This window comes from Lissotriton vulgaris, chromosome 1_1, assembly GCF_964263255.1.
Source record: "Lissotriton vulgaris chromosome 1_1, aLisVul1.2, whole genome shotgun sequence".
NCBI lineage: Eukaryota > Metazoa > Chordata > Amphibia > Caudata > Salamandridae > Lissotriton > Lissotriton vulgaris.
The window spans coordinates 226,182,379-226,197,009 of NC_141685.1; the positions used below are offsets into that span (position 1 = coordinate 226,182,379).

At 44.9% G+C, this 14,631-nt stretch overlaps 35 non-coding genes across 35 annotated transcripts; 9 read left to right on the forward strand and 26 right to left on the reverse strand.

Annotated features, from left to right (window-relative positions):
- Positions 1-232: 232 nt before the first annotated feature.
- Positions 233-318, reverse strand: TRNAY-GUA (transfer RNA tyrosine (anticodon GUA)). The gene is given in 2 exon segments: positions 233-268; positions 282-318. It is a non-coding gene; the product is annotated as a tRNA-Tyr (tRNA).
- Positions 319-748: 430 nt separating this feature from the next.
- Positions 749-820, reverse strand: TRNAA-UGC (transfer RNA alanine (anticodon UGC)). The gene has a single exon. It is a non-coding gene; the product is annotated as a tRNA-Ala (tRNA).
- Positions 821-957: 137 nt separating this feature from the next.
- On the forward strand, positions 958-1,030 carry TRNAM-CAU (transfer RNA methionine (anticodon CAU)). Its single transcript has one exon. It is a non-coding gene; the product is annotated as a tRNA-Met (tRNA).
- A 193-nt stretch (positions 1,031-1,223) lies between these two features.
- Positions 1,224-1,295, reverse strand: TRNAA-CGC (transfer RNA alanine (anticodon CGC)). The gene has a single exon. It is a non-coding gene; the product is annotated as a tRNA-Ala (tRNA).
- Positions 1,296-1,909: 614 nt separating this feature from the next.
- On the reverse strand, positions 1,910-1,995 carry TRNAY-GUA (transfer RNA tyrosine (anticodon GUA)). The gene is given in 2 exon segments: positions 1,910-1,945; positions 1,959-1,995. It is a non-coding gene; the product is annotated as a tRNA-Tyr (tRNA).
- Positions 1,996-2,425: 430 nt separating this feature from the next.
- On the reverse strand, positions 2,426-2,497 carry TRNAA-UGC (transfer RNA alanine (anticodon UGC)). The gene has a single exon. It is a non-coding gene; the product is annotated as a tRNA-Ala (tRNA).
- Positions 2,498-2,634: 137 nt separating this feature from the next.
- Positions 2,635-2,707, forward strand: TRNAM-CAU (transfer RNA methionine (anticodon CAU)). Its single transcript has one exon. It is a non-coding gene; the product is annotated as a tRNA-Met (tRNA).
- Positions 2,708-2,900: 193 nt separating this feature from the next.
- On the reverse strand, positions 2,901-2,972 carry TRNAA-CGC (transfer RNA alanine (anticodon CGC)). Its single transcript has one exon. It is a non-coding gene; the product is annotated as a tRNA-Ala (tRNA).
- A 614-nt stretch (positions 2,973-3,586) lies between these two features.
- TRNAY-GUA (transfer RNA tyrosine (anticodon GUA)) lies at positions 3,587-3,672 on the reverse strand. The gene is given in 2 exon segments: positions 3,587-3,622; positions 3,636-3,672. It is a non-coding gene; the product is annotated as a tRNA-Tyr (tRNA).
- Positions 3,673-4,102: 430 nt separating this feature from the next.
- TRNAA-UGC (transfer RNA alanine (anticodon UGC)) lies at positions 4,103-4,174 on the reverse strand. Its single transcript has one exon. It is a non-coding gene; the product is annotated as a tRNA-Ala (tRNA).
- Positions 4,175-4,311: 137 nt separating this feature from the next.
- On the forward strand, positions 4,312-4,384 carry TRNAM-CAU (transfer RNA methionine (anticodon CAU)). The gene has a single exon. It is a non-coding gene; the product is annotated as a tRNA-Met (tRNA).
- Positions 4,385-4,577: 193 nt separating this feature from the next.
- On the reverse strand, positions 4,578-4,649 carry TRNAA-CGC (transfer RNA alanine (anticodon CGC)). Its single transcript has one exon. It is a non-coding gene; the product is annotated as a tRNA-Ala (tRNA).
- Positions 4,650-5,263: 614 nt separating this feature from the next.
- On the reverse strand, positions 5,264-5,349 carry TRNAY-GUA (transfer RNA tyrosine (anticodon GUA)). Its single transcript is given in 2 exon segments — positions 5,264-5,299; positions 5,313-5,349. It is a non-coding gene; the product is annotated as a tRNA-Tyr (tRNA).
- A 430-nt stretch (positions 5,350-5,779) lies between these two features.
- On the reverse strand, positions 5,780-5,851 carry TRNAA-UGC (transfer RNA alanine (anticodon UGC)). Its single transcript has one exon. It is a non-coding gene; the product is annotated as a tRNA-Ala (tRNA).
- Positions 5,852-5,988: 137 nt separating this feature from the next.
- TRNAM-CAU (transfer RNA methionine (anticodon CAU)) lies at positions 5,989-6,061 on the forward strand. The gene has a single exon. It is a non-coding gene; the product is annotated as a tRNA-Met (tRNA).
- A 193-nt stretch (positions 6,062-6,254) lies between these two features.
- TRNAA-CGC (transfer RNA alanine (anticodon CGC)) lies at positions 6,255-6,326 on the reverse strand. The gene has a single exon. It is a non-coding gene; the product is annotated as a tRNA-Ala (tRNA).
- Positions 6,327-6,940: 614 nt separating this feature from the next.
- Positions 6,941-7,026, reverse strand: TRNAY-GUA (transfer RNA tyrosine (anticodon GUA)). Its single transcript is given in 2 exon segments — positions 6,941-6,976; positions 6,990-7,026. It is a non-coding gene; the product is annotated as a tRNA-Tyr (tRNA).
- Positions 7,027-7,456: 430 nt separating this feature from the next.
- TRNAA-UGC (transfer RNA alanine (anticodon UGC)) lies at positions 7,457-7,528 on the reverse strand. The gene has a single exon. It is a non-coding gene; the product is annotated as a tRNA-Ala (tRNA).
- A 137-nt stretch (positions 7,529-7,665) lies between these two features.
- On the forward strand, positions 7,666-7,738 carry TRNAM-CAU (transfer RNA methionine (anticodon CAU)). Its single transcript has one exon. It is a non-coding gene; the product is annotated as a tRNA-Met (tRNA).
- Positions 7,739-7,931: 193 nt separating this feature from the next.
- On the reverse strand, positions 7,932-8,003 carry TRNAA-CGC (transfer RNA alanine (anticodon CGC)). Its single transcript has one exon. It is a non-coding gene; the product is annotated as a tRNA-Ala (tRNA).
- A 614-nt stretch (positions 8,004-8,617) lies between these two features.
- Positions 8,618-8,703, reverse strand: TRNAY-GUA (transfer RNA tyrosine (anticodon GUA)). Its single transcript is given in 2 exon segments — positions 8,618-8,653; positions 8,667-8,703. It is a non-coding gene; the product is annotated as a tRNA-Tyr (tRNA).
- A 430-nt stretch (positions 8,704-9,133) lies between these two features.
- On the reverse strand, positions 9,134-9,205 carry TRNAA-UGC (transfer RNA alanine (anticodon UGC)). The gene has a single exon. It is a non-coding gene; the product is annotated as a tRNA-Ala (tRNA).
- Positions 9,206-9,342: 137 nt separating this feature from the next.
- TRNAM-CAU (transfer RNA methionine (anticodon CAU)) lies at positions 9,343-9,415 on the forward strand. The gene has a single exon. It is a non-coding gene; the product is annotated as a tRNA-Met (tRNA).
- A 193-nt stretch (positions 9,416-9,608) lies between these two features.
- TRNAA-CGC (transfer RNA alanine (anticodon CGC)) lies at positions 9,609-9,680 on the reverse strand. Its single transcript has one exon. It is a non-coding gene; the product is annotated as a tRNA-Ala (tRNA).
- Positions 9,681-10,294: 614 nt separating this feature from the next.
- Positions 10,295-10,380, reverse strand: TRNAY-GUA (transfer RNA tyrosine (anticodon GUA)). Its single transcript is given in 2 exon segments — positions 10,295-10,330; positions 10,344-10,380. It is a non-coding gene; the product is annotated as a tRNA-Tyr (tRNA).
- A 430-nt stretch (positions 10,381-10,810) lies between these two features.
- TRNAA-UGC (transfer RNA alanine (anticodon UGC)) lies at positions 10,811-10,882 on the reverse strand. The gene has a single exon. It is a non-coding gene; the product is annotated as a tRNA-Ala (tRNA).
- A 137-nt stretch (positions 10,883-11,019) lies between these two features.
- Positions 11,020-11,092, forward strand: TRNAM-CAU (transfer RNA methionine (anticodon CAU)). The gene has a single exon. It is a non-coding gene; the product is annotated as a tRNA-Met (tRNA).
- Positions 11,093-11,285: 193 nt separating this feature from the next.
- Positions 11,286-11,357, reverse strand: TRNAA-CGC (transfer RNA alanine (anticodon CGC)). The gene has a single exon. It is a non-coding gene; the product is annotated as a tRNA-Ala (tRNA).
- A 614-nt stretch (positions 11,358-11,971) lies between these two features.
- Positions 11,972-12,057, reverse strand: TRNAY-GUA (transfer RNA tyrosine (anticodon GUA)). Its single transcript is given in 2 exon segments — positions 11,972-12,007; positions 12,021-12,057. It is a non-coding gene; the product is annotated as a tRNA-Tyr (tRNA).
- Positions 12,058-12,487: 430 nt separating this feature from the next.
- TRNAA-UGC (transfer RNA alanine (anticodon UGC)) lies at positions 12,488-12,559 on the reverse strand. Its single transcript has one exon. It is a non-coding gene; the product is annotated as a tRNA-Ala (tRNA).
- Positions 12,560-12,696: 137 nt separating this feature from the next.
- On the forward strand, positions 12,697-12,769 carry TRNAM-CAU (transfer RNA methionine (anticodon CAU)). The gene has a single exon. It is a non-coding gene; the product is annotated as a tRNA-Met (tRNA).
- Positions 12,770-12,962: 193 nt separating this feature from the next.
- On the reverse strand, positions 12,963-13,034 carry TRNAA-CGC (transfer RNA alanine (anticodon CGC)). The gene has a single exon. It is a non-coding gene; the product is annotated as a tRNA-Ala (tRNA).
- Positions 13,035-13,648: 614 nt separating this feature from the next.
- On the reverse strand, positions 13,649-13,734 carry TRNAY-GUA (transfer RNA tyrosine (anticodon GUA)). The gene is given in 2 exon segments: positions 13,649-13,684; positions 13,698-13,734. It is a non-coding gene; the product is annotated as a tRNA-Tyr (tRNA).
- Positions 13,735-14,164: 430 nt separating this feature from the next.
- On the reverse strand, positions 14,165-14,236 carry TRNAA-UGC (transfer RNA alanine (anticodon UGC)). The gene has a single exon. It is a non-coding gene; the product is annotated as a tRNA-Ala (tRNA).
- Positions 14,237-14,373: 137 nt separating this feature from the next.
- Positions 14,374-14,446, forward strand: TRNAM-CAU (transfer RNA methionine (anticodon CAU)). The gene has a single exon. It is a non-coding gene; the product is annotated as a tRNA-Met (tRNA).
- Positions 14,447-14,631: the final 185 nt, after the last annotated feature.

Below are 14,631 nucleotides of genomic sequence, written 5' to 3' on the forward strand. Positions count from 1 at the left end.
GTCTGCCAAGGGCATACATATATTAATGCAATGCTTTGGTATTAGTTCTGATCAGCAGGTTTCCTTGACTTTTCTTCACACCTCCCCTAGCGACGACTATGTCATCCATTCCCTTTGAAAGCAGATAGAGTACGCTTCTTTTCCGGTATTTATCGAAGCTCTGGGAATTTTTCATAGTCAATGGAAGGTATTGCTGATTCAAAGCAAAAGCCATGGAAATTAAACCACAAAATCCTTCGAGCCGGATTTGAACCAGCGACCTAAGGATGCCTGAATTTATGCTACAGTCCTCCGCTCTACCAACTGAGCTATCGAAGGAGTAGTGGCGAACTTCCGTAGCACCCAAATTATCTCTCGCTCAAGAAAGGTTGTGGAGGGTGGGGACCAGGAGCAGACAGATGCACATCATCAATATTACCTGCCACTCCCCCTCAAAGTTACCAGAAAAGTAAGAGTCTCTGCTTTAGAGGAAGAACCCTTACCAATGACCAAGAGGGCTGCCACAGATTTCTATCCTAAATGTATTAAGATTGCCAAGATTAATCATCACTTTGATGGCTTAAACAAGTAAGATTCTTCTGTTGTATAAGCATCAAAAATGAGATAGCCCCATTTCATGGGTTTTTTCAAGGCAAACGTCTCACAGTTTAAGTGGGGTTGGTATCCCAGTTGCATGACATATCTCTTCCTTAATACTGATAGCCAGCCTTGTTTTCTGCCAAAATCCGAGACAAGCATGGCAAAAGTCTGGAGATGCCGGGGATTGAACCCGGGGCCTCATACATGCAAAGCATGCGCTCTACCACTGAGCTACATCCCCATGTCTGCCAAGTTTTACTGGCTGCCAAGTCAACCCATTTGACACTGCAGCATAAAGTCTCAGTCAGGAAAATCCTTAAGCCTCGTACCTGGAATATCTTCATGGTCTATAGTCCTATTTAGAGATGCTTGTGTGCAGCCTTCTTAGCGCAGTAGGCAGCGCGTCAGTCTCATAATCTGAAGGTCCTGAGTTCGATCCTCAGAGAGGGCATTTCTTTCCTCCTTTTGGCAAGCAAAATTCTCAGATTTTCTTGAAAAGTGGAAACTATGCCTACTCCAAACACATTTTTCAAAGCAAACAATTTAAGCGGGGTTCTGACCCCCAACTGCCCGAGAAACCTCTACTTTCCACAAGATGGCAGGCTAGCCTTCTGGAAAAAGCCAAGATAGAGAACAGAGACTCCTGGAGATGCCGGGGATTGAACCCGGGGCCTCATACATGCGAAGCATGCGCTCTACCACAGAGCTACATCCCCTCAACTGCACTCTAACGTTTTGCTGGATGTAAGGAGACTCTGAAGCCCATGGACTGCAAAGTCTCGATTTGAGACTAGAATGTAAAGTGTCAGGCTTGGAATTGCTCACACCTCACGTGTGAACTGTCTTCATGGAGCATATATTTAGTGCAATCAGGGATCGATTCTCCGGCAGGGCTTTTATTTGCTCAGTTTGGAATGCAAAACTTCTCAGGATTCCCAAAAATGTGAAAACTATTGGTCTACTTTCCTGCTTGCTCAGCCTTTCGGGAGATGATTCCATTGGATATTCCCTCTTGCCCATCGGTATACATTCAAATTGAAGGCAAGTCATAGTGTGATTGGCTGCCAAGCAGCTACCTTTGGAGCAGTGCAATTGGAAGTCTGCCAAGGGCATACATATATTAATGCAATGCTTTGGTATTAGTTCTGATCAGCAGGTTTCCTTGACTTTTCTTCACACCTCCCCTAGCGACGACTATGTCATCCATTCCCTTTGAAAGCAGATAGAGTACGCTTCTTTTCCGGTATTTATCGAAGCTCTGGGAATTTTTCATAGTCAATGGAAGGTATTGCTGATTCAAAGCAAAAGCCATGGAAATTAAACCACAAAATCCTTCGAGCCGGATTTGAACCAGCGACCTAAGGATGCCTGAATTTATGCTACAGTCCTCCGCTCTACCAACTGAGCTATCGAAGGAGTAGTGGCAAACTTCCGTAGCACCAAAATTATCTCTCGCTCAAGAAAGGTTGTGGAGGGTGGGAACCAGGAGCAGACAGATGCACATCATCAATATTACCTGCCACTCCCCCTCAAAGTTACCAGAAAAGTAAGAGTCTCTGCTTTAGAGGAAGAACCCTTACCAATGACCAAGAGGGCTGCCACAGATTTCTATCCTAAATGTATTAAGATTGCCAAGATTAATCATCACTTTGATGGCTTAAACAAGTAAGATTCTTCTGTTGTATAAGCATCAAAAATGAGATAGCCCCATTTCATGGGTTTTTTCAAGGCAAACGTCTCACAGTTTAAGTGGGGTTGGTATCCCAGTTGCATGACATATCTCTTCCTTAATACTGATAGCCAGCCTTGTTTTCTGCCAAAATCCGAGACAAGCATGGCAAAAGTCTGGAGATGCCGGGGATTGAACCCGGGGCCTCATACATGCAAAGCATGCGCTCTACCACTGAGCTACATCCCCATGTCTGCCAAGTTTTACTGGCTGCCAAGTCAACCCATTTGACACTGCAGCATAAAGTCTCAGTCAGGAAAATCCTTAAGCCTCGTACCTGGAATATCTTTATGGTCTATAGTCCTATTTAGAGATGCTTGTGTGCAGCCTTCTTAGCGCAGTAGGCAGCGCGTCAGTCTCATAATCTGAAGGTCCTGAGTTCGATCCTCAGAGAGGGCATTTCTTTCCTCCTTTTGGCAAGCAAAATTCTCAGATTTTCTTGAAAAGTGGAAACTATGCCTACTCCAAACACATTTTTCAAAGCAAACAATTTAAGCGGGGTTCTGACCCCCAACTGCCCGAGAAACCTCTACTTTCCACAAGATGGCAGGCTAGCCTTCTGGAAAAAGCCAAGATAGAGAACAGAGACTCCTGGAGATGCCGGGGATTGAACGCGGGGCCTCATACATGCGAAGCATGCGCTCTACCACTGAGCTACATCCCCTCAACTGCACTCTAACGTTTTGCTGGATGTAAGGAGACTCTGAAGCCCATGGACTGCAAAGTCTCGATTTGAGACTAGAATGTAAAGTGTCAGGCTTGGAATTGCTCACACCTCACGTGTGAACTGTCTTCATGGAGCATATATTTAGTGCAATCAGGGATCGATTCTCCGGCAGGGCTTTTATTTGCTCAGTTTGGAATGCAAAACTTCTCAGGATTCCAAAAAATGTGAAAACTATTGGTCTACTTTCCTGCTTGCTCAGCCTTTCGGGAGATGATTCCATTGGATATTCCCTCTTGCCCATCGGTATACATTCAAATTGAAGGCAAGTCATAGTGTGATTGGCTGCCAAGCAGCTACCTTTGGAGCAGTGCAATTGGAAGTCTGCCAAGGGCATACATATATTAATGCAATGCTTTGGTATTAGTTCTGATCAGCAGGTTTCCTTGACTTTTCTTCACACCTCCCCTAGCGACGACTATGTCATCCATTCCCTTTGAAAGCAGATAGAGTACGCTTCTTTTCCGGTATTTATCGAAGCTCTGGGAATTTTTCATAGTCAATGGAAGGTATTGCTGATTCAAAGCAAAAGCCATGGAAATTAAACCACAAAATCCTTCGAGCCGGATTTGAACCAGCGACCTAAGGATGCCTGAATTTATGCTACAGTCCTCCGCTCTACCAACTGAGCTATCGAAGGAGTAGTGGCGAACTTCCGTAGCACCAAAATTATCTCTCGCTCAAGAAAGGTTGTGGAGGGTGGGGACCAGGAGCAGACAGATGCACATCATCAATATTACCTGCCACTCCCCCTCAAAGTTACCAGAAAAGTAAGAGTCTCTGCTTTAGAGGAAGAACCCTTACCAATGACCAAGAGGGCTGCCACAGATTTCTATCCTAAATGTATTAAGATTGCCAAGATTAATCATCACTTTGATGGCTTAAACAAGTAAGATTCTTCTGTTGTATAAGCATCAAAAATGAGATAGCCCCATTTCATGGGTTTTTTCAAGGCAAACGTCTCACAGTTTAAGTGGGGTTGGTATCCCAGTTGCATGACATATCTCTTCCTTAATACTGATAGCCAGCCTTGTTTTCTGCCAAAATCCGAGACAAGCATGGCAAAAGTCTGGAGATGCCGGGGATTGAACCCGGGGCCGCATACATGCAAAGCATGCGCTCTACCACTGAGCTACATCCCCATGTCTGCCAAGTTTTACTGGCTGCCAAGTCAACCCATTTGACACTGCAGCATAAAGTCTCAGTCAGGAAAATCCTTAAGCCTCGTACCTGGAATATCTTCATGGTCTATAGTCCTATTTAGAGATGCTTGTGTGCAGCCTTCTTAGCGCAGTAGGCAGCGCGTCAGTCTCATAATCTGAAGGTCCTGAGTTCGATCCTCAGAGAGGGCATTTCTTTCCTCCTTTTGGCAAGCAAAATTCTCAGATTTTCTTGAAAAGTGGAAACTATGCCTACTCCAAACACATTTTTCAAAGCAAACAATTTAAGCGGGGTTCTGACCCCCAACTGCCCGAGAAACCTCTACTTTCCACAAGATGGCAGGCTAGCCTTCTGGAAAAAGCCAAGATAGAGAACAGAGACTCCTGGAGATGCCGGGGATTGAACGCGGGGCCTCATACATGCGAAGCATGCGCTCTACCACTGAGCTACATCCCCTCAACTGCACTCTAACGTTTTGCTGGATGTAAGGAGACTCTGAAGCCCATGGACTGCAAAGTCTCGATTTGAGACTAGAATGTAAAGTGTCAGGCTTGGAATTGCTCACACCTCACGTGTGAACTGTCTTCATGGAGCATATATTTAGTGCAATCAGGGATCGATTCTCCGGCAGGGCTTTTATTTGCTCAGTTTGGAATGCAAAACTTCTCAGGATTCCAAAAAATGTGAAAACTATTGGTCTACTTTCCTGTTTGCTCAGCCTTTCGGGAGATGATTCCATTGGATATTCCCTCTTGCCCATCGGTATACATTCAAATTGAAGGCAAGTCATAGTGTGATTGGCTGCCAAGCAGCTACCTTTGGAGCAGTGCAATTGGAAGTCTGCCAAGGGCATACATATATTAATGCAATGCTTTGGTATTAGTTCTGATCAGCAGGTTTCCTTGACTTTTCTTCACACCTCCCCTAGCGACGACTATGTCATCCATTCCCTTTGAAAGCAGATAGAGTACGCTTCTTTTCCGGTATTTATCGAAGCTCTGGGAATTTTTCATAGTCAATGGAAGGTATTGCTGATTCAAAGCAAAAGCCATGGAAATTAAACCACAAAATCCTTCGAGCCGGATTTGAACCAGCGACCTAAGGATGCCTGAATTTATGCTACAGTCCTCCGCTCTACCAACTGAGCTATCGAAGGAGTAGTGGCGAACTTCCGTAGCACCCAAATTATCTCTCGCTCAAGAAAGGTTGTGGAGGGTGGGGACCAGGAGCAGACAGATGCACATCATCAATATTACCTGCCACTCCCCCTCAAAGTTACCAGAAAAGTAAGAGTCTCTGCTTTAGAGGAAGAACCCTTACCAATGACCAAGAGGGCTGCCACAGATTTCTATCCTAAATGTATTAAGATTGCCAAGATTAATCATCACTTTGATGGCTTAAACAAGTAAGATTCTTCTGTTGTATAAGCATCAAAAATGAGATAGCCCCATTTCATGGGTTTTTTCAAGGCAAACGTCTCACAGTTTAAGTGGGGTTGGTATCCCAGTTGCATGACATATCTCTTCCTTAATACTGATAGCCAGCCTCGTTTTCTGCCAAAATCCGAGACAAGCATGGCAAAAGTCTGGAGATGCCGGGGATTGAACCCGGGGCCTCATACATGCAAAGCATGCGCTCTACCACTGAGCTACATCCCCATGTCTGCCAAGTTTTACTGGCTGCCAAGTCAACCCATTTGACACTGCAGCATAAAGTCTCAGTCAGGAAAATCCTTAAGCCTCGTACCTGGAATATCTTCATGGTCTATAGTCCTATTTAGAGATGCTTGTGTGCAGCCTTCTTAGCGCAGTAGGCAGCGCGTCAGTCTCATAATCTGAAGGTCCTGAGTTCGATCCTCAGAGAGGGCATTTCTTTCCTCCTTTTGGCAAGCAAAATTCTCAGATTTTCTTGAAAAGTGGAAACTATGCCTACTCCAAACACATTTTTCAAAGCAAACAATTTAAGCGGGGTTCTGACCCCCAACTGCCCGAGAAACCTCTACTTTCCACAAGATGGCAGGCTAGCCTTCTGGAAAAAGCCAAGATAGAGAACAGAGACTCCTGGAGATGCCGGGGATTGAACCCGGGGCCTCATACATGCGAAGCATGCGCTCTACCACAGAGCTACATCCCCTCAACTGCACTCTAACGTTTTGCTGGATGTAAGGAGACTCTGAAGCCCATGGACTGCAAAGTCTCGATTTGAGACTAGAATGTAAAGTGTCAGGCTTGGAATTGCTCACACCTCACGTGTGAACTGTCTTCATGGAGCATATATTTAGTGCAATCAGGGATCGATTCTCCGGCAGGGCTTTTATTTGCTCAGTTTGGAATGCAAAACTTCTCAGGATTCCCAAAAATGTGAAAACTATTGGTCTACTTTCCTGCTTGCTCAGCCTTTCGGGAGATGATTCCATTGGATATTCCCTCTTGCCCATCGGTATACATTCAAATTGAAGGCAAGTCATAGTGTGATTGGCTGCCAAGCAGCTACCTTTGGAGCAGTGCAATTGGAAGTCTGCCAAGGGCATACATATATTAATGCAATGCTTTGGTATTAGTTCTGATCAGCAGGTTTCCTTGACTTTTCTTCACACCTCCCCTAGCGACGACTATGTCATCCATTCCCTTTGAAAGCAGATAGAGTACGCTTCTTTTCCGGTATTTATCGAAGCTCTGGGAATTTTTCATAGTCAATGGAAGGTATTGCTGATTCAAAGCAAAAGCCATGGAAATTAAACCACAAAATCCTTCGAGCCGGATTTGAACCAGCGACCTAAGGATGCCTGAATTTATGCTACAGTCCTCCGCTCTACCAACTGAGCTATCGAAGGAGTAGTGGCAAACTTCCGTAGCACCAAAATTATCTCTCGCTCAAGAAAGGTTGTGGAGGGTGGGAACCAGGAGCAGACAGATGCACATCATCAATATTACCTGCCACTCCCCCTCAAAGTTACCAGAAAAGTAAGAGTCTCTGCTTTAGAGGAAGAACCCTTACCAATGACCAAGAGGGCTGCCACAGATTTCTATCCTAAATGTATTAAGATTGCCAAGATTAATCATCACTTTGATGGCTTAAACAAGTAAGATTCTTCTGTTGTATAAGCATCAAAAATGAGATAGCCCCATTTCATGGGTTTTTTCAAGGCAAACGTCTCACAGTTTAAGTGGGGTTGGTATCCCAGTTGCATGACATATCTCTTCCTTAATACTGATAGCCAGCCTTGTTTTCTGCCAAAATCCGAGACAAGCATGGCAAAAGTCTGGAGATGCCGGGGATTGAACCCGGGGCCTCATACATGCAAAGCATGCGCTCTACCACTGAGCTACATCCCCATGTCTGCCAAGTTTTACTGGCTGCCAAGTCAACCCATTTGACACTGCAGCATAAAGTCTCAGTCAGGAAAATCCTTAAGCCTCGTACCTGGAATATCTTTATGGTCTATAGTCCTATTTAGAGATGCTTGTGTGCAGCCTTCTTAGCGCAGTAGGCAGCGCGTCAGTCTCATAATCTGAAGGTCCTGAGTTCGATCCTCAGAGAGGGCATTTCTTTCCTCCTTTTGGCAAGCAAAATTCTCAGATTTTCTTGAAAAGTGGAAACTATGCCTACTCCAAACACATTTTTCAAAGCAAACAATTTAAGCGGGGTTCTGACCCCCAACTGCCCGAGAAACCTCTACTTTCCACAAGATGGCAGGCTAGCCTTCTGGAAAAAGCCAAGATAGAGAACAGAGACTCCTGGAGATGCCGGGGATTGAACGCGGGGCCTCATACATGCGAAGCATGCGCTCTACCACTGAGCTACATCCCCTCAACTGCACTCTAACGTTTTGCTGGATGTAAGGAGACTCTGAAGCCCATGGACTGCAAAGTCTCGATTTGAGACTAGAATGTAAAGTGTCAGGCTTGGAATTGCTCACACCTCACGTGTGAACTGTCTTCATGGAGCATATATTTAGTGCAATCAGGGATCGATTCTCCGGCAGGGCTTTTATTTGCTCAGTTTGGAATGCAAAACTTCTCAGGATTCCAAAAAATGTGAAAACTATTGGTCTACTTTCCTGCTTGCTCAGCCTTTCGGGAGATGATTCCATTGGATATTCCCTCTTGCCCATCGGTATACATTCAAATTGAAGGCAAGTCATAGTGTGATTGGCTGCCAAGCAGCTACCTTTGGAGCAGTGCAATTGGAAGTCTGCCAAGGGCATACATATATTAATGCAATGCTTTGGTATTAGTTCTGATCAGCAGGTTTCCTTGACTTTTCTTCACACCTCCCCTAGCGACGACTATGTCATCCATTCCCTTTGAAAGCAGATAGAGTACGCTTCTTTTCCGGTATTTATCGAAGCTCTGGGAATTTTTCATAGTCAATGGAAGGTATTGCTGATTCAAAGCAAAAGCCATGGAAATTAAACCACAAAATCCTTCGAGCCGGATTTGAACCAGCGACCTAAGGATGCCTGAATTTATGCTACAGTCCTCCGCTCTACCAACTGAGCTATCGAAGGAGTAGTGGCGAACTTCCGTAGCACCAAAATTATCTCTCGCTCAAGAAAGGTTGTGGAGGGTGGGGACCAGGAGCAGACAGATGCACATCATCAATATTACCTGCCACTCCCCCTCAAAGTTACCAGAAAAGTAAGAGTCTCTGCTTTAGAGGAAGAACCCTTACCAATGACCAAGAGGGCTGCCACAGATTTCTATCCTAAATGTATTAAGATTGCCAAGATTAATCATCACTTTGATGGCTTAAACAAGTAAGATTCTTCTGTTGTATAAGCATCAAAAATGAGATAGCCCCATTTCATGGGTTTTTTCAAGGCAAACGTCTCACAGTTTAAGTGGGGTTGGTATCCCAGTTGCATGACATATCTCTTCCTTAATACTGATAGCCAGCCTTGTTTTCTGCCAAAATCCGAGACAAGCATGGCAAAAGTCTGGAGATGCCGGGGATTGAACCCGGGGCCGCATACATGCAAAGCATGCGCTCTACCACTGAGCTACATCCCCATGTCTGCCAAGTTTTACTGGCTGCCAAGTCAACCCATTTGACACTGCAGCATAAAGTCTCAGTCAGGAAAATCCTTAAGCCTCGTACCTGGAATATCTTCATGGTCTATAGTCCTATTTAGAGATGCTTGTGTGCAGCCTTCTTAGCGCAGTAGGCAGCGCGTCAGTCTCATAATCTGAAGGTCCTGAGTTCGATCCTCAGAGAGGGCATTTCTTTCCTCCTTTTGGCAAGCAAAATTCTCAGATTTTCTTGAAAAGTGGAAACTATGCCTACTCCAAACACATTTTTCAAAGCAAACAATTTAAGCGGGGTTCTGACCCCCAACTGCCCGAGAAACCTCTACTTTCCACAAGATGGCAGGCTAGCCTTCTGGAAAAAGCCAAGATAGAGAACAGAGACTCCTGGAGATGCCGGGGATTGAACGCGGGGCCTCATACATGCGAAGCATGCGCTCTACCACTGAGCTACATCCCCTCAACTGCACTCTAACGTTTTGCTGGATGTAAGGAGACTCTGAAGCCCATGGACTGCAAAGTCTCGATTTGAGACTAGAATGTAAAGTGTCAGGCTTGGAATTGCTCACACCTCACGTGTGAACTGTCTTCATGGAGCATATATTTAGTGCAATCAGGGATCGATTCTCCGGCAGGGCTTTTATTTGCTCAGTTTGGAATGCAAAACTTCTCAGGATTCCAAAAAATGTGAAAACTATTGGTCTACTTTCCTGCTTGCTCAGCCTTTCGGGAGATGATTCCATTGGATATTCCCTCTTGCCCATCGGTATACATTCAAATTGAAGGCAAGTCATAGTGTGATTGGCTGCCAAGCAGCTACCTTTGGAGCAGTGCAATTGGAAGTCTGCCAAGGGCATACATATATTAATGCAATGCTTTGGTATTAGTTCTGATCAGCAGGTTTCCTTGACTTTTCTTCACACCTCCCCTAGCAACGACTATGTCATCCATTCCCTTTGAAAGCAGATAGAGTACGCTTCTTTTCCGGTATTTATCGAAGCTCTGGGAATTTTTCATAGTCAATGGAAGGTATTGCTGATTCAAAGCAAAAGCCATGGAAATTAAACCACAAAATCCTTCGAGCCGGATTTGAACCAGCGACCTAAGGATGCCTGAATTTATGCTACAGTCCTCCGCTCTACCAACTGAGCTATCGAAGGAGTAGTGGCAAACTTCCGTAGCACCAAAATTATCTCTCGCTCAAGAAAGGTTGTGGAGGGTGGGGACCAGGAGCAGACAGATGCACATCATCAATATTACCTGCCACTCCCCCTCAAAGTTACCAGAAAAGTAAGAGTCTCTGCTTTAGAGGAAGAACCCTTACCAATGACCAAGAGGGCTGCCACAGATTTCTATCCTAAATGTATTAAGATTGCCAAGATTAATCATCACTTTGATGGCTTAAACAAGTAAGATTCTTCTGTTGTATAAGCATCAAAAATGAGATAGCCCCATTTCATGGGTTTTTTCAAGGCAAACGTCTCACAGTTTAAGTGGGGTTGGTATCCCAGTTGCATGACATATCTCTTCCTTAATACTGATAGCCAGCCTTGTTTTCTGCCAAAATCCGAGACAAGCATGGCAAAAGTCTGGAGATGCCGGGGATTGAACCCGGGGCCTCATACATGCAAAGCATGCGCTCTACCACTGAGCTACATCCCCATGTCTGCCAAGTTTTACTGGCTGCCAAGTCAACCCATTTGACACTGCAGCATAAAGTCTCAGTCAGGAAAATCCTTAAGCCTCGTACCTGGAATATCTTTATGGTCTATAGTCCTATTTAGAGATGCTTGTGTGCAGCCTTCTTAGCGCAGTAGGCAGCGCGTCAGTCTCATAATCTGAAGGTCCTGAGATCGATCCTCAGAGAGGGCATTTCTTTCCTCCTTTTGGCAAGCAAAATTCTCAGATTTTCTTGAAAAGTGGAAACTATGCCTACTCCAAACACATTTTTCAAAGCAAACAATTTAAGCTGGGTTCTGACCCCCAACTGCCCGAGAAACCTCTACTTTCCACAAGATGGCAGGCTAGCCTTCTGGAAAAAGCCAAGATAGAGAACAGAGACTCCTGGAGATGCCGGGGATTGAACGCGGGGCCTCATACATGCGAAGCATGCGCTCTACCACTGAGCTACATCCCCTCAACTGCACTCTAACGTTTTGCTGGATGTAAGGAGACTCTGAAGCCCATGGACTGCAAAGTCTCGATTTGAGACTAGAATGTAAAGTGTCAGGCTTGGAATTGCTCACACCTCACGTGTGAACTGTCTTCATGGAGCATATATTTAGTGCAATCAGGGATCGATTCTCCGGCAGGGCTTTTATTTGCTCAGTTTGGAATGCAAAACTTCTCAGGATTCCAAAAAATGTGAAAACTATTGGTCTACTTTCCTGCTTGCTCAGCCTTTCGGGAGATGATTCCATTGGATATTCCCTCTTGCCCATCGGTATACATTCAAATTGAAGGCAAGTCATAGTGTGATTGGCTGCCAAGCAGCTACCTTTGGAGCAGTGCAATTGGAAGTCTGCCAAGGGCATACATATATTAATGCAATGCTTTGGTATTAGTTCTTATCAGCAGGTTTCCTTGACTTTTCTTCACACCTCCCCTAGCGACGACTATGTCATCCATTCCCTTTGAAAGCAGATAGAGTACGCTTCTTTTCCGGTATTTATCGAAGCTCTGGGAATTTTTCATAGTCAATGGAAGGTATTGCTGATTCAAAGCAAAAGCCATGGAAATTAAACCACAAAATCCTTCGAGCCGGATTTGAACCAGCGACCTAAGGATGCCTGAATTTATGCTACAGTCCTCCGCTCTACCAACTGAGCTATCGAAGGAGTAGTGGCAAACTTCCGTAGCACCAAAATTATCTCTCGCTCAAGAAAGGTTGTGGAGGGTGGGGACCAGGAGCAGACAGATGCACATCATCAATATTACCTGCCACTCCCCCTCAAAGTTACCAGAAAAGTAAGAGTCTCTGCTTTAGAGGAAGAACCCTTACCAATGACCAAGAGGGCTGCCACAGATTTCTATCCTAAATGTATTAAGATTGCCAAGATTAATCATCACTTTGATGGCTTAAACAAGTAAGATTCTTCTGTTGTATAAGCATCAAAAATGAGATAGCCCCATTTCATGGGTTTTTTCAAGGCAAACGTCTCACAGTTTAAGTGGGGTTGGTATCCCAGTTGCATGACATATCTCTTCCTTAATACTGATAGCCAGCCTTGTTTTCTGCCAAAATCCGAGACAAGCATGGCAAAAGTCTGGAGATGCCGGGGATTGAACCCGGGGCCGCATACATGCAAAGCATGCGCTCTACCACTGAGCTACATCCCCATGTCTGCCAAGTTTTACTGGCTGCCAAGTCAACCCATTTGACACTGCAGCATAAAGTCTCAGTCAGGAAAATCCTTAAGCCTCGTACCTGGAATATCTTCATGGTCTATAGTCCTATTTAGAGATGCTTGTGTGCAGCCTTCTTAGCGCAGTAGGCAGCGCGTCAGTCTCATAATCTGAAGGTCCTGAGTTCGATCCTCAGAGAGGGCATTTCTTTCCTCCTTTTGGCAAGCAAAATTCTCAGATTTTCTTGAAAAGTGGAAACTATGCCTACTCCAAACACATTTTTCAAAGCAAACAATTTAAGCGGGGTTCTGACCCCCAACTGCCCGAGAAACCTCTACTTTCCACAAGATGGCAGGCTAGCCTTCTGGAAAAAGCCAAGATAGAGAACAGAGACTCCTGGAGATGCCGGGGATTGAACCCGGGGCCTCATACATGCGAAGCATGCGCTCTACCACAGAGCTACATCCCCTCAACTGCACTCTAACGTTTTGCTGGATGTAAGGAGACTCTGAAGCCCATGGACTGCAAAGTCTCGATTTGAGACTAGAATGTAAAGTGTCAGGCTTGGAATTGCTCACACCTCACGTGTGAACTGTCTTCATGGAGCATATATTTAGTGCAATCAGGGATCGATTCTCCGGCAGGGCTTTTATTTGCTCAGTTTGGAATGCAAAACTTCTCAGGATTCCCAAAAATGTGAAAACTATTGGTCTACTTTCCTGCTTGCTCAGCCTTTCGGGAGATGATTCCATTGGATATTCCCTCTTGCCCATCGGTATACATTCAAATTGAAGGCAAGTCATAGTGTGATTGGCTGCCAAGCAGCTACCTTTGGAGCAGTGCAATTGGAAGTCTGCCAAGGGCATACATATATTAATGCAATGCTTTGGTATTAGTTCTGATCAGCAGGTTTCCTTGACTTTTCTTCACACCTCCCCTAGCGACGACTATGTCATCCATTCCCTTTGAAAGCAGATAGAGTACGCTTCTTTTCCGGTATTTATCGAAGCTCTGGGAATTTTTCATAGTCAATGGAAGGTATTGCTGATTCAAAGCAAAAGCCATGGAAATTAAACCACAAAATCCTTCGAGCCGGATTTGAACCAGCGACCTAAGGATGCCTGAATTTATGCTACAGTCCTCCGCTCTACCAACTGAGCTATCGAAGGAGTAGTGGCAAACTTCCGTAGCACCAAAATTATCTCTCGCTCAAGAAAGGTTGTGGAGGGTGGGAACCAGGAGCAGACAGATGCACATCATCAATATTACCTGCCACTCCCCCTCAAAGTTACCAGAAAAGTAAGAGTCTCTGCTTTAGAGGAAGAACCCTTACCAATGACCAAGAGGGCTGCCACAGATTTCTATCCTAAATGTATTAAGATTGCCAAGATTAATCATCACTTTGATGGCTTAAACAAGTAAGATTCTTCTGTTGTATAAGCATCAAAAATGAGATAGCCCCATTTCATGGGTTTTTTCAAGGCAAACGTCTCACAGTTTAAGTGGGGTTGGTATCCCAGTTGCATGACATATCTCTTCCTTAATACTGATAGCCAGCCTTGTTTTCTGCCAAAATCCGAGACAAGCATGGCAAAAGTCTGGAGATGCCGGGGATTGAACCCGGGGCCTCATACATGCAAAGCATGCGCTCTACCACTGAGCTACATCCCCATGTCTGCCAAGTTTTACTGGCTGCCAAGTCAACCCATTTGACACTGCAGCATAAAGTTTCAGTCAGGAAAATCCTTAAGCCTCGTACCTGGAATATCTTTATGGTCTATAGTCCTATTTAGAGATGCTTGTGTGCAGCCTTCTTAGCGCAGTAGGCAGCGCGTCAGTCTCATAATCTGAAGGTCCTGAGTTCGATCCTCAGAGAGGGCATTTCTTTCCTCCTTTTGGCAAGCAAAATTCTCAGATTTTCTTGAAAAGTGGAAACTATGCCTACTCCAAACACATTTTTCAAAGCAAACAATTTAAGCGGGGTTCTGACCCCCAACTGCCCGAGAAACCTCTACTTTCCACAAGATGGCAGGCTAGCCTTCTGGAAAAAGCCAAGATAGAGAACA